Source organism: Panthera onca, chromosome B4, assembly GCF_046562875.1.
Source record: "Panthera onca isolate mPanOnc1 chromosome B4, mPanOnc1 haplotype 2, whole genome shotgun sequence".
Taxonomy (NCBI): Eukaryota; Metazoa; Chordata; class Mammalia; order Carnivora; family Felidae; genus Panthera; species Panthera onca.
Genome location: NC_138345.1, coordinates 3,682,800 through 3,699,334, shown reverse-complemented (window position 1 = coordinate 3,699,334; position 16,535 = coordinate 3,682,800).

Genomic DNA, 16,535 nt, shown 5'->3' with positions numbered 1-16,535 from the left:
CTGTTTTTCGAAGACACAAAAACCTTGGGAAGTCCTATGCTAGTTTTTCATCCTTATAAATAGAATTGAAGTGTCATTTCCTAGCACTAGGGTGGGTTTCTCTTCTGAAATCAAAAATGTCCCAGTTTACAATCAATCTTTCGCAATCATAATCAACAGATGAAATTTTCAGTTTTTGTCTCTTTTCCCCCCGCTCATCTAAGCAATTGGTTGCTTTCTGTTTTTAGTGTTGTCTGAACTTCCCATATTTCCTCATTCCCTTCAAAACCCAAGGCTCGATCGTTTTTGTTTTTTTTTTTAACTCAAGATGGCAAAGGGACATATTGTTTATGGTGAAAAGGATCCTAGATATTTCAGTTACTAATACACTCTCAAGCGATGTATTTCTACCAGTTTAAATATGTCAAGCATTTATCTATGAAATAGAAGTAAATCAACATGACCTCATCGACTGACACTGATTTGTGTGTGTGTGTGTGTGTGTGTGTGGGGGGGTGTGGATGTCCAGAAAAATGCTGATGAGGATCGCAGCGTTTTGTATTTCCTACTGACGAATGAAGGGAGACAGAAATAGAAGTTCTTAGCAATTGGTGGTGTCTTCCAACATATGCAATCACTTCCTTCTACTGCAGAAAAGGAAGTGCCAACACATGTTGCTCCAGAAAGATAAGATGCATGGGGGGCCTGTGGGGGGCGGGGGAGATGAGGTGGAACGGTGGTAAATAGAATCAACGCGGACAGTGAGAATGGAGTGAGTCGTACTGAATGTGCCTTGGCCAGCAGCGATCGACAGGCTGAGGTCCGTCAACAATCGATAGCTTATACCAGATGCTGCTTCTGTTCTCATGCGAGGTTTTTACCATCTTGTAGCTACTTTGTCCTTTCTCCTTTGCTTCAACAGCTCCCCATCCATAGTCTACTGGAGGCCAGGCAGTGAGCCAAGTAGTCAAAAATCTCTGTCCCTATAAGCTACTCAGAGCGTACTATCCCCTGTAGTCTTATGAAATTAGATCTTATAATAATCCGGCTTCCTGCATCAAAAAATTAACATCTGGGTTATGTTCTGACCTCATAAGAACCCCTGAATGACAAAAGAGTGAAGAGTGTATGTTTCCCCCCTCGGAGAGGAATATATGAAGCCTGTCCAGAGGTGATGAACATCGTTCCAACCCCTGGGCAAGCTCTATTTCTCCGGTCTCAGTCGGGACCTCCAGGAGAGAAGTAGCATGGGATACAAATGCAACTCTTGGGGATTTGGAGCCATGTATCACCATGAGGGAAAACAACAGGGCAAAGATGAGCCATGGTGTTAGGCAAAGCCAAGAGGATCACAAAGAATCAGAGCCAGATTCCCGCTCAAACCACACTTGAATGGTGCTCTATCCCTGGACTTAGCTGCTATGTGAGCCCATAGATGGCACAACTTAGTTAGCTATTACATGGTGGTTTTCAAATGTGTACATAAATGATTTGATGCTTGTCCCTTGATGTCCACTTTCCCCTTCCCTTGAAAGTGGACCACACCTAGTGGCTTGTGTCTAATGAATGGAATGTGGCATAGGTGCTAGTGAATGAGTTCTGAAGGGACATTGCAATGATATTGCCACTTCCCTGTTGTCCTCTCTTGGATGACTCACTCTGGGTGAAGCCGGCTGCTATGGCCATAAGGACACTCAAGCCACCTGTGGAGAGCTTCACGTGGGGAGGAACAGCTGAGGCCTCTCACCAACAACTGGAAACACCGAGTCATCTGTGAATGAGCAACTGTGAAGACTGATCGTCCGTCCCCAGTCAGACCTTCAGATGAGGCAGCCCTCACCGGCATCCTGACAGCAAGTCTGAGAGACTGCAGCTAAACAGGCCCTCCGAAGCTGAAAGGACAATAAATGTCCGCTGTAACTTCTAACCACTGAGCTTTGAGGTAATTTTTTACGCAGCAATGCGTAACCATTGCAGACCCAGGCAGTGGGAAGAAGCTGGAAAAATATTGAGGAGGGTGCAGATGAAAACCAAGGGCCTTGAAGAGCCTGGCAACAGACGTCTGCTGCCCTGTGGGAAGCTCAGAGGGGCAAGCTTAACGTAAAGCGGAGAAAATGCTCTTGAAAACAAAAGGAAAGAGATCCTCGTTATGTGTTGGAAGAAAGTTTAGCAATATCGTTGATTGCAGTAATATGGAAAATAAAAACTATACTTCGTGAATTTGGTGATCAGCCAAGGAGGTTTCCAGGCAGGGTTTCGGTGAAATGTGAGGAGACAGAGATCAGTTAAAGGAAGTAAGGATAAGCAAAAAAGAGCAAGGACTTGCTAATATCGAAATCTCCCAGTGTCTCCTGATGGCAGATGATGAAGAAATGAAAAAAATGGCTCTCAGGCAAAGAAAAAATCCAGAACACTGTCGGGAACACATGACATACGGCTGGAAGCAAGGTGTGATTTCAAAATCCTCTGTAAGACCTCAGAAAGATCTAAAGTGATGTCTCCAAGAACCACACGGTTAAACAATAAGACTTGGAAGAAACTTACGGATGTGTCTCCTCAGAAGTTCCAGCAGGAGCTCAAGGTAACGCATGAACTATTTTTCAATATATTTCTAGGTGTGACTTTCATCCAATGAAATATGTCTCAATAAGATTCAGGGGAGACACACACAATTTTTCAAACAGAAAACCCACCAACTTAGACCAAAAAGGGCAGAAGCTGTTGAAAAGGAAATGAGGCATCTGGACCCCAAACTTCCACAGGCAAGAAACTGCTAAGAAAACCACATAGCTAGGCACATAGGTCACATTTCATGGAAAAAGGATGAGTCAGGGCAAAAGCAAGAGTCAAGAGACCAGAGCCCGAAGCCATGGAGAATTGCTCACACACCTTGATTCCTCGTGAAGGAAGAGCCCACACGTGTCCTAAGAGAACCAAGGATTGCTATGTGGCAGTGACTCCCATGTGCCTCCTTTGTGAATGGAAGTGTTCGCAGTGGTTAGCTGGTGCTTGCCGCACCGTTATAGGTCGGGGTTACGGGTTTTGCGTAACCGCGAGTCTTCAGAATCCAAGAAGCTGAACTCAACTACCACCACCAGTGACATAGGAAGGGAATGCATTGAGGGTATTTTCCATGTGAGAAGGCCGATTTTTTTTTCTAACCAAGCTGAGATCTCACTCTACATTTTAATCAAATTTCATAAAATGGCAAATCTTCAATTTGATTTCTTGAGCATTTTATTCAAAGACATTTGTGGTATCCATGGTATATGGACTGCATTGAGTTCCCCGCCACCCTCCCCCTCCGAATTCATCTGTTGAAGGTCTGCCCCCAACACAACTATTCCGAGTGTGGAAGTAATTAATGTCGAATGAGGTCATGAGAGTGGGACCCTGACCCAACACAATCAGCATTCTCAGCAGAGACGCTGGAGAGCCTGCTCACTCTCTCTACTGTGTGAGGACACAATGAGGAGGTGGCCATTTACAAGCCAGGAAGGGAACTCTCACCAGGAACTGAACAGGCCAGAACACGACCTTGGACTTCTAGCCTCCAAAGGTATAAAAAGATAAATTTCTGTTTAAGCCAGCCAGTCTGTGGTAGCTTGTTATGGCAGCCAGAGCAGACTAAGACACAGGGTATCATTAATTTAAAACCCTAAGATCTCTGGGGATAAAAGCTTTGATGTTTTGGCTTGATTACCCTTCTTTCATTAGTTCTGAGGCCATTGTTCCTGAAGCGTATGACTTTGGCAGTCTCTAGGTCTTAACTGGGAACACCGTGAAACGGAGGTAAGTTTACGGCAAGCCATAAAGCTTAAGGCATTTTGAAGATTCAGCGAAAGGGAAACTGAGCTAGAGGTACGTTTAATTTGAGTTTTCTAGGACATAGCTGTGTGGTTCTTTGTCAAATCTAGTAAGTTAAAAGAAGCATGCCCTGCCGGCTTACTCCGCTGTCCTCCCCACCACCGGCCTCAGGTCAAATACCCTGGCATTCATTCTGCAAGTTATATATTTTCTTTACAGGATTATCTCCTAAATGTTACACACACGTAAAGTTTGACTTTTCTTAAGAAAATATCAGTGAAACAACAAGGTCAAACCACTAGTGTGAGACCTTCGAAAACTGGGTTCCATGATGTTTGAAGGGATCCAAGGCAAATATTTGAAGACTCCAAAGAGACACCCAAAGACAAATGAGATGTGATAAATTTATTTAAAAGATTGATAAAACTTGGTACGCCATTGTTAACAGCAATGTGACAGGATGTTTGAGAAGTTTCAACGACATAAGAAATTGCAAGCTCCTCGTTTATACATACACAATGGGTATGTTTCTATTATTTTCTTTTTTTTTTTTTAATTTATTTTTGAGAGAGAGAGAGCACACAAGTGTGAGCAGGGGAGGGGCAGAGAGAGAGGGGGACAAAGGATCCGAAGCAGGCCCCGTGCCGACAGCGGAGAGCTCGACGTGGGGCTCAAACCCACAAACCGTGAGGTCATGACCTGAGCCAAAGTCAGATACTTAACCGACTGAGCCACCCAGGTGTCCCTCTTTCTATTATTTGCAAATGTATTATTAAGTAGAAAAGTGCCGGCAGAAAAATAAATGGAAACAGAAAGATGGCTCTTGAAAATAAAATCCTTATTCCGATATTGAGTGGAAATGTGACAAACATCTTTCACATCACACCGAAAGCAGTAATTCATTCATTAAGGGTAAGAAATAAATCTCAAACAGAAGCCAGGAAAGGCTTTCGAATTTTCTGACAATACCAATGAAGAGATGTGCATCCGCCAAACCCGTTGCAAAAAGTTTTAAAATTCTTGCTGATCTGACCCAGGATCCTGGCATGGATGATGTTAACCTGGGATACACACAAGCCACTAGAAATGGAACATTTCTGTGTAACGAGTATCACCCATCTATTCAACTAATTACGAGCGAAATAAAAAAAAAAATCTTGAAATGCCCTGCAATCTCACAGTTTACATAAGAAACTAGATAGAGGTCTTCACATATTTTATAGCAATCCCATAAATGAACAGGCCTCTACCACCTAATCAGTGGTAAAGCTGAAAGATATTTTTCTAAACTATTAATTAATTTATTTATTTTTAATTTTTTTTTTAACATTTATTTATTTTTGAGACAGAGAGAGACAGAGCATGAACGGGGGAGGGGCAGAGAGAGAGGGAGACACAGAATCGGAAGCAGGCTCCAGGCTCTGAGCCATCAGCCCAGAGCCCGATGCAGGGCTCGAACTCATGGACCGCAAGATCGTGACCTGAGCTGAAGTCAGACGCTTAACCGACTGAGCCACCCAGGCGCCCCACTAAACTATTAATTTAAACAACATTGTTATGTTAACCTCTCTAGAGGAAAGGCTCAATTTGTCTCTTTGTTCTATCAAGATGATAGAACAAACTTTACAGCTGAATCAGGTATACTACCAATCTGTTAAGGGTTTCAGAGTTATATCAGGCGGCTAATTAAAAGACAATTATGGCAAGTTTCTGAATTTTGTAACATTTGTCATGTTTGCATGCTTTTATAAAAACTGCAGTTTGGTTTCTTTTCTCCTTCTGATTAAAAACATTACTTTCTCATGAATTTTCTACTTGTTCTTTAGTTTTCAAAGAGCGTCCCCCCAGATGCATGCTTCGGGCCCTACAACACGGGACCGTTGTGCCGGGGAACCCACGACAGCCATCGCTGGATCACTTTCACGTGTCTTGCTTTCAAGAGTAAAGGAAAAAGAAGGATGGGGAAGACAGAGTTATGTTCATTTCCTCCCCTTTGCTTTACTCTTTGACGGCTTTTAAAAGACGTAATTGTGATTCTCCCAAATAGATAACATTACGTTAACCCTACTAAAAAAATTAACCAAGACAAAATCACTAAGGTTCACATCCCTTCAAATAAGAAGAGAAACAAAAATGCTGAGTCATCTCATTTCAAAGGTAGTATGCAATTCAAGAACAAAGATCTGCCAGAATGAGAGGAAAAAATACTTCCCAAGTAGCTACGTAAGGTCATGTCGGAGGTACAGAGGCCCCCTGAGAAAAAGAGGAGACTTGGGAAGATTTTCTCAGTCCCCGCAGAGCTAAGCCTCAGCTAGAAAACATCCTAACCTTAAGAGCCTTGGAATGCCATTTCCTGTCCAAACCCACAGGGATACAGAGGGAAGAACGTACCATGACATCAACAGGGACACTGGCAGGCTTTCAGTTTTAGTCTCTGATTCACGTATTTAGATAACATGCTTTTTATGGATCTTTCTATGGAATTTCACTGAATGATTGATTCCCACGGCAGGGCTTCTAATAGTAATTAAAGGGCATACACACTGTGAATGTAACAAAAATCTCTGCTTTGATCCAGGCCAGCAAATTGATTTGCCCATTAAGTAGTAGACACAATAAAATATTTTCAAAGTGAGTATGACACGGTGTTACCATCACAGTTGGAAAGTATCAGCAAGAGATAATGCATGTTTTTCTAAAAAACTCTCTTTTTTTTTTTTTGGTCAAGTGCAAGTAATTCTCTTCCGTGGTTTTGTTAACGTATTGAATGCTTAAGACAGTCAACGCTTTATCAAATGCCTTACGAGGGGAAGCATTTTAGAGAACTATCCATCAGAGAGAGCTGAGCGTGAGAGGGGAGGGAGAGAGGGAAGACGTGGGCCATGATCCTGTCCCTGCAGGTTCCACAGCATCACAGAGGAGGTCGGGCAGGTACACGATCCACAACATCACAAAGCAAGTAACACGCCAAGGACCCGAGGCAGAGACGCAGCGGAGGCCAGTGGGTAGTTAACACATCCTCTTTGAGTCATGTGGTTTCTGATCATTTGGTTTTCAAAGACAGCGTCATTGATTTGTCAGCCGATGGGTTACATTTTTTTACAACAGATTACCGGTATTTTTCACATAATTCAAAAGAAGTTTTAAATTCCTCAGTTGGGGCGCCTGGGTGGCTCAGTCGGGTAACCATCTGACTTCGGCTCAGGTCACGATCTCATGGTTCGAGTCCGAGCCCCGCGTCGGGCTCTGTGCTGACAGCTCCGGGCCTGGAGCCTGCTTCGGATTCTGTGTCTCCCTCTCTCTCTGCCCCTCCTCAGCTTGTGCTCTGTCTCTCTCTCTCTCTCAAAAATAAATCAACATAAAAATTTTTTGAAAAATAGATAAAGGTCAGTACCAAACTGTTTTGTTATTAAAAGTCCACTGACCACATTTAAGAGAGTGATTCCCTAGTTTAATTTCCATCTGTCCATAACAGAGCGTGCTGAGAGTTCATTGCTTGCTCTTATTGCATTTACGAAGAAAAATTCGTATCAGCTTAATAATGATTGAGAGGTCGCAGTTTGCAAAATATAGTATATTAGTATGCAGTAGAGTATGTCATAATAGTAAAAACATGAGCATAAAATATAACATGTAGAAACGTTTAGAGACCACTGTTCTAAGGCATCATGAAACATCCTCTCTGAAGCAAAATTATCTGAAAATTGACTTTTTCAAACTCATTTGAATAGCTTTGCCATTTTTCTCAAAACAGGGATCAATGAGAAACATGTTTTATGTTTGTGTGATGAAGTATGTATTACCTTGCTAAATTAACTAATAATTTCATCGTAATTTCCAATGATTTTCTTTCGTGAAGCTGTGTCTCTGCTGATGTTCATTTGTTTAGGTTTTTAAAATCCACTGAGTTAACGTGTAATCTTTTGTCAATAACATGATTTGTACACGTGTTCTAACAGAAACGTACAGCATTTTAGCAGAAACACACATACCCACACGCACTTAAAAGATTTTAACTTTTAGGACGTTAGGAATGTAGTAGTTCTTACTGTCTTAAATCCTGAGTTTCACTAGATGTGCAAAATAAAATAAAAATGTACAGCAGACAGTAGAAACTTCTAGTATGTGGCATAAAGATTAGCCACCTGGGCTCATATGGAGACGAGCAAAATATAGCTTCAACTGATATGTTCTGGTCTGAACAGATGTTTCCAAGCCCACACGGAGGATATGAATCTCTGAAAATAACACACCATTTCCAGGGGCAGCATTTGAAAGATCGGCAACAAGCTGGTATTCACTAAAACTAGCAGGCGCATAAAGGCAGAAATTCCCGAAGCGTTTGGAAGGCGAGTGGGCCACACTACCCCCTGCAGGGTGCTGTCTTGGGTGTGGCGGGTGCCCTTCAGATACGGGCAATGTCTTCCAAATCCTGGAAGTGAGGCCAAAGGAGGAGTGTGTGTGAGTGTGTGTGTGCATGTGCATGGGTGTGGGTGTGAATGAGCATGTGTGCGTGAGTGTGGGTGGGTGTGATGAGTGTGTTTGGGTGTGCGTGTGAGTGAGCGTGAACGAGTGTGTGAGTTTGTGTGAGTGTGTGTGTGAATGAGCATGTGTGCGTGCAAGTGTGGGTGAGCATGTGTGTGGATGTGTGTGTGGATGTCTGAATGTGTGTGGTGTGTGTGTGTGTGTGTGTGTGTGCATGTGTGTGCACCTGCTCGAGTGTGTGTGAGTGCGTGTGCACGTGTATGTGTGACTGGGTGTGAAGGTGCATGTGCATGGGTGGGTGTGAGTGAGCATGTGTGTGTGTGTGTGTGTGTGTACGTGTGAGTGAGCACACATGAGTGTGTGTGGGTGTGTACATGTGAGTGAGCATACACGAGTGTGTGTGTGCATGTGTGTGCACCTGCATGAGTGTGTGTCTGTGAGTGAGCATGTGTGCACGTGTATGTGGGTGTGAGGGTGCATGTGCATGGCTGGGTGTGAGTGAACATGTGTGTGCGTGTGTGGGTGTGTACGTGTGACTGAGCACACATGAGTGTGCGTGAGTGAGCGTGTGTGACCGTGTGTGAGAGTACGTGTCAGCAGTTATAAACAGAGTGGGACGTCCCAGAAACCGTGCCTGGCGATAACTGCCACTTTCCCTTCTCTCTCTGAAACCCAAGAACACGGGCCCCTCTCTTCGGACACCCTGCCCTGGCCCGGCCCGTGACTTGCTGAGTGATCCTGCCACTTAGATGTCACCTTCTTGCCCTTTGACCCGCCCTGACCTCACCCCTTCTCTGTTCCCGGGGGCCTAGTAAGCAGCGTCTTGTCGGCAAGCCCCTCTCCAGAGTAGTGAAAGGCGAAAACCGCGGGGCGTCAGTAACCCGGGCAGAAAAGTAGTCCCAGGTCGGCACTGAGCTCATTTCGTGCAAGACGGTGTCTGTTTCCGCTCTGCTTTCTGGGGCTCGTTCTGTGCCCCGGGGATGCAGGCAAGTCAAGTGCTTCCCCAAGACCCGGGAGCCGCGCTGGACACGGGAGGGTCACCGTCGGTGCCAGGGCTGGAGAAGCAGCGACCCGGGGACCCACGTGGGCTGGGTAGCGGGGGGTCTGCTTAGAAAATTAGAATCCCCGCTTTGAGAGAATCTAGAGAAAAGAAAACACAGGCTGAGAGTTTTGAGTTAAAGGGACTTTGAGCCCGTTCGGCCCACCGATTTCACTCATAGGGAGACTCAGAAATGTACACGATTTGTCCGCAACTTAAAAATCAGGCTTCTTGGGGGCGCCTGGCTGGCTCAGTCTGTTGGGAGTCAGACTTTGGCTCAGGTTGTGATCTCGCGGTTCGTGGGTTCGAGCCCCACGTCGGGCTCTGTGCTGACACCTCGGAGCCTGGAGTCAGAGCCTGGAGCCTGCTTCGGATTCTGTGTCTCCCTCTCTCTCTGGCCCTCCCCCACTCGCACTCTGTCTCTCAAAAATAAATTAACGTTTTTAAAAAGTCACGCCTCTTGCTTCTCTGTGGGGCACACTTCCCGCACTCTGGAGGCTCCTGGGTGTGTCAGGGGGTGAACTGGGGGTGTGTCAGGGTCCAGCTCGGGAAGAAGTGAATCTACAATCTGAAAGAGCAGGTCTTCGAGAATCTCGCCCAAATGGTTTACAAGGTGCTGGTTTCTCAAAACAGGGTGACAATTCATTAAACACAATTCGAGTCGAGTTAGGGAGGGTCCAAATGGACAAGTGGGGACCGAGGCTGATGACATGGGGGCCACCCCAAAAGGTGTTTGTTTTCTGATGAGCCAAGTGCTTAGAAAGGGCCCGGTCTTGAAGTGGGACGAACAAGGCAAAGGGTGGGGTGGGAAGATAAGGGATAGGGACCGGCCCGACCGGCACACCGGGACGCTTTATGGACACGGTCCAGGACAGAGGACTAGGCCCTGTGGTTCCCAGTCTCTCCCACACCGGACACTCCTCCACCCTGCGGGGGCCCAGCGTTGGCCCTTCACACCCTGCCCACGAGGCACCTCTCATCAGCAGGGTGAGGACAGAGTTCCCAGAGTAAAGAAGGAGAGGCGTCCCCGAGAACATTGCCAGCCAAAGGTCCCACCCCAAAATGTGCACGCAGGAGTCTGGGACATGCCACAGCTGTGGCACCTGGTTATTTGAGCGGGAGGCACTTGAAAGACAGCAGGTGCAGGGAGAGGTTTTCTCTGAACTCCCCTCGTGTGCCTGAGGACACATCCTCCGGAAGGACCTCGGGGTCCTCGGTCCCCTCCCTGGGAGCTCTTGTCACAGAAGAGGAACTGAGAAGTCGGCCCCACACCCAGACAAGACGGTCACAAACTGCCCCCCTCCCGTCCGTTCCTTTGAGGACCGAGCCATCCCCGTTCACCACCCCCTGAGATGCCCTCCCATTAGGATGGGACTCAGGCCTGAATCTAAGGCACCCATCTTTCTAGGTACCTCCTGAGTGGATGCGAGAAGGACATGTGAACACATCTCTGCCTCGGTTTGTCTGCCTAATCTCTGTTTTATCACAGGGGGGTCTCAGCCGTGGACGCGGAAAAGCAGAGGGAAGAGAATTTTCCTCCCCTGCTCTACATACACCTGGGGATGGAGTTGGCCCCGTCCTCGATTGGGGCCCAGCCCCCGGGCCGCTCACTTCTTGGGGAGGCTGCATAGCCTTCCACCTCCCTCTACAATCCTCCTTTGTCTGCCCCAACCCGTCCATCTATCCCTCTGGCAGGTGGCGCTCCTGCAGGAGCACGACGTCGTCTGTGTGCAAAGCCTGCGGCCCCAGGGCAGCGTGCCCGCCCCACGGGAACCCACCCCGGGCTGTGACGTCCTGTGCAGCTTCAGGGATGAATGTCTGCCTTCTCGCCTAAGTGTAAAGTTTGATCCTGTCACTCGGGCTCCTGCCTCGCCGGCTTCGGAGTTTCGAAACATGTTGCGTTGCGGGTTTTTCCCTACACCCGAGTCCAAGTAGGAAAGACACTCCGTGGAAGGGTCAGCCCTGGACGGCGGTTTCTGGCTTGGCAGCCGGGGACGTGGCAGCGCCGGAGACCCGGGTGGGCTCTCAGCCCCTGGCTGCGGCTCTCAGGCTCCAAGCCCCCCGCCCTGCAGCTCTGGGCGAAGCTCCATCACCCCCGTGACCCTCCTTCCCTACGAGCACCGTCGCGGTAGGGCCGTCCGTACAACTAGAAGGCATCCGTGCAGTGGACAGGGAGCGGAGTGCGCGCACCCAGCGACGGCTCCTGGCCAGACGCTGGCCTGGGAGGGAAGGCGTCAGAGGGCGAGGGAGCGCCGCTCACAAAGCACCTGCCGCCTGGACCCGCGGTGCAGTGGTGCAGTGTTAGAAAGCACGGAGCTGTGTGTGGACGGGGCGGGCGCGGGGGTCCTGCAGAGACCGGTGGAGAGTAGGCGCCCCACAACTTCGTGGCACCGAGCGCTTGACTGGGTGACCCCCGCCCCACTTCTCCCCGCACAGTCCTGGGGTTGAAGCATCTGGTCAGGAGGTCAGCCTTCATGCAGCAGCTGTCCCCTGTGGGGGACGGGGGGCTGTGTCCCAATAAGAACATCCTGCGCTTTTTCCTCCCAAGTTTTTTTTTCAGTTTTTATTTAAATCCCAGTTTCTTAACGTACAGGGTCATATGGGTTGCAGGTGTACGAGATAGGGATTCAGCACTTCCCTCCATCACCCGGTGTTCATCACGACAGGTGCATCCTTGATCCCCATCACCTAGTTCCCCCATCTCCCCCCCCACCTCCCCTCTGGTGACCACCAGTGTGATCTCTGTAGTTAACAGTCTGTTAACTCTGTTATCTCTCCCTCTCTCTCTCTCTCTCTCTCTCTTTTTCCTTTTGCTCATTTGTTTTGTTTCTTAAATTCCACATATGGATGAAATCATATGACATTTTTCTCTCTAGTTCCATCCGTGTTGTTGGAAATGGCAAGATTTTATTCTTTTTAATGGCTGGATAATATTCCATTGTATGTATATGTGTGTGTAGGTATAAATCTCAAGTCTTTTTCCACTCATCAGTCAATGGACACCTGGGTTGCTTCCGTAATTCAGCTATTATAAGTAATACTGCTCTCAATTAAAGATAGGGGTGCATCAACCTTTCTATTAATGTTTTTGTATTTTGGGGTTAAATACTCAGTGGTATGAATACTGGTTCATAGAGTAGTTCTATTTTTAACTTTCTGAGGAAACTCCATACTGTTTTCCACAGAGGCTGTACCAGTTTGCATTCCCAACAACAGTGCACGAGGGTTCCCCTTTCTCCACATCCTCGCCAACGCTTGTTGTTTCTTGTGTTGTTGATTTTAGCCGTTCTGACAGGTGTGAGGTCGTATCTCATCGCGGTGTTGGTTTGTGTTTCCCTGACGACGAGCGTCTTTTCATGTGTCTGTTGCCCATCTGTATGTCTTCTTCGGAGAAATGTCTGTTCATGTCTTTTGCCCATTTTTTATTTGGATTATGCATTTGGGGGTGGGGTGTTACGTTGTATAAGTTCTTTGTATATTTTGGATACCAACCTTTTATCTGACATGTCATTTGCAAATATGTTCTCTCCTTCCCTAGGTTGTCTTTTCCCCAGGTTTAAACTGAGAAGTCCTTTCAGGACTCCTAATAAAAGTGGAAAGGAGGCAGAGGTGCTGGCAACCGTGAGTCTAGCTAGCCCCAAGAAAACCCCACGCACAGACAGCGGTAGAGACAGCTAGCAGACGGTTTCTGGTGGCATCGAACTGTCCCCAAAGCCGGCCCAGCCCTCCTGCCCCCTCCTGCCTGGACTTTTATCCCATTTGAGTCACATTCAGCCCCATCTGCCCACTCCTGGCCTAATAACTACTATCACTATTAATACTCTATTTCAAGACAGACATGCAGACGATGGTCCATTAGACAGCCTCCCGCCCTACACGCTGTATTGCATCACGTGAGAATAAATATCACAAAGTACGTAAAATGTTCGGGGGCTGTTTTGTCTCTGCACGATTGCCCTCTTTGTCCTCATTCTGACCCCTCGGTGCCCTCCATAATGTACATTTGGGCCCTGACGTGCCCGGCTGCCTCACATGCATTTGTTGGGACTACCTCTTGTCCTTGTGATTTTCACGTTTTGTGGACATGATACCCTTTTAAGCAACAGATAAGTAAGATTCTCCAAGTGTGTGTAGCTCCGATTTCTGGAAGTTTGGTAATATGATTCCCTGAGACTGAGTATCCGATTCCGAACAGGAACCAGCAAGCCTAGAGCTCCCCGTGGATCCTTGCTTAGTTAGCTTATTCACTTCCCTGGTAGAAAGCACACGCAGCACAATTCCAGCAACGTGCCTGAAGTCTTCAAGGGGGAAACGGTGGCATGTTTTGACCTCAAGCAGGTAGTAATTCCCAACACACTAATGTCTCCAACTTGATTCGCTGGCCTCTTGGAAACCTACACCACGTCTCGGTGAAGGAAGGGTCCGTTTTCACACATGTAGGTCTCTAAGGATGAAAGTGATTAGGTCAAAAGAGCGATTTTACCCTGACCATACCAGGAAATTACCAGAAGTAGGTATGTCTCTTGGCGCAGAAGTTAGAGGAAGTCGTGACGTGTTCACACGTGACATGTCATGATGCGGATGCTTGAATTAACGTGAGTCAAAAAAGAAATAAAAGACAAAATAAAATGAGGATCACACTTAGAACTACGAGCCTGAATCCCTTTTACATTTTTCCGAAGAGATGAAACATCGATGGAGGACACTGGTTTCACATTATCACAGAATTGGAAATCAGGATACATGGTGTCCTTTAGAAAACAACTAAGAATAATTTACCTTCAGTGATTTTAATATTCTCGTCCCTTCTATCCTTATAGCAGAATGCTGTCCCCAGTGCCTACTAGGATTAGATCAAGAGAGTTTTCCTTCTTTTTTTTTTTTTTTTAACGTTTATTTATTTTTGAGACAGAGAGAGACAAAGCATGAACAGGGGAGGGGCAGAGAGAGAGGGAGACACAGAATCTGAAGCAGGCTCCAGGCTCTGAGCGGTCAGCACAGAGCCCGACGCGGGGCTCAAACTCACGGACCGTGAGATCATGACCCGAGCCAAAGTCGGACGCTTAACCGACCAAGCCACCCAGGCGCCCCGAGAGAGAGAGAGAGAGAGTTTTCCTTCAAATTAGGAAGTACGTATCACAAGCTGCCCCTTCCCAACAGGTACAGAAAATCAAATGGTTAAATTGCCAAACTTGTTGCTTATTTTTTGTTAGCTTCTCTTATCTACTGGCAGCAATTATGATTAAGCAGAGAAGCGCACAGCAAAAAGGCAAATAACTGAAATAAATTCAATAACCGCATCATCACTGCTTGGAATTAAAGCTTGACACAGGATCTCCGTGTACTTAACGTCATTTGCCTGAACACGAAGAGGGGAATATTTTGTACCTAGACTATATAAAAAATCACGTTATCTTTATGGCTTTGAATAGCACATTCCATCTTACCAGAAGGAAGGTGATCTCATTGAAAGTTATGAAGAAAACGAATTCAAAACTTCTATTTTCCTTTTACGAAGGGCTCTCTCTGCTGTGCTGGGGCCCCTACAGAAGGAAAGAGTCAGCTAAAATAAATGAGGTTTCCAGGGGATCGAGATACAACGTAAGCCTAGTATTTCACTGTCTGGCCAAATATTTGCGGTGCAGATTGGAGTACAGACTCGGGGATACAACTTTAAATAAATAGCTCGTTATCTAAAACTCCGAGGCCTGCAAGATTCAGTGTGGACTTTCCCATAAATAGGCAGCAGGCTTTCCTACAAGAATCTGGTTGTAGGTCTGTTCTGGGGCCATAAATCCCAGGAGGCTGATGCACCCGGATGCAGATTTCACCCACAACGGTCTTGCTTTTCTCACTATCACCAGATGCTGATGAGCGACTGTGCTCTGCTCCTGGCCATCAGAGACCAGCAAGTGAGGCTGTTTCCAAGACAGAGACCTCTCACCGCTGCCCATCAATCTCGGGAAGTTATGCAAGACAGCTTCTGCTCTTAAGGCTCCTTGACGATTATTACTGAGGTATGAGTTTCTAAAGCTTGAAGTGGTTCAGAACGTGCCACACCAAGATATAACACTTTGGCCTATTGATTATCTGGAGATGGAAGCCCTGGAGAATCAGCACACACAGGACGGACTGGCTGACCTCCCTTTCTCGAGCTAAAAGCCGGTCATCGTATTTTCCACGAGAAAGGCCCTCCCAGCACCAGGAACAGCAGCATATTCTTACTGATGCCAAAATGAAACCGTGTAACCACACCTACTAAGAGAGCCCTAATCCTCCACGAGATCTCCCCATCTTTGTCCCACCGTTGACTGCCCCAGCCTCAGCCCCTTTTTCCTGTGACATCCCCACAACAGGCCGTTCTTTGTGCAAAAGTTATGCAACTTTGGGGCCAATTAGCTTCCTCGGATTTTCATTTTCCTTCCGAAGACTCCCCTTATGGCAGTGTAATTCTTCAGCCACAGAATCTGAGAGGGCAGAAGGAAGTACTTCCTCCCCTACAAGTTTATCTTGCAAATACACGGCACTGAGTCAAAGCTCCGTCAGAAGAAGACTTCTCGCTGGCACATTCCTGACACTGTTTCTAACGTGGGGGGGGGGGGGGACTTTGAGGCTCAGTGAATGGGGAGAGAACCCTCTCCTCTGACATCCAAATTACGACATGAACAAGCCTTCAGAGACCAGAGTTCAGTGCCCAGTCAGTTCTACCAAGCACATAGTAGAAGCTTAAGTATTTGTTGAACAAATCCATAATCAGCTCATAAATTAGTATTCCATATGGAAAAATCAGCAAAGATAGGGAGTCAGTCCGCGGGGCTAAGAAACCATTTTTCGTAGGCCTTTCTCTGTGCAAAGTGCTCCCTAAAATACTCATTTTACAATGAAGTTATTTACTGACTGCACGGTTTGCTCCTTCAAAGTGATACGGTGGAATCTTTTTACTTGAATTTTCTTAAAAGTAAAATATATATAAAAAAAGAACGAATAAGAAGAAAAGTGTCCTTCTGTCTAACAAAAATCCTATTCAGTAATAATCCTGAGTTTGTAAGAGGGTATATATGTGTTTAGCCTGCAATTTCAATATATTTAAAGGTTTTTCAGCATCTGTTTTGTGCATAGACATATTGTACAATGTGAATTACTCGATGCCCAGGTGTCCGGCTCAACACATAGCAAGCGTATGACACTGTCTAATAACGTGAAAGTAACCGATGCCTAGTTCATG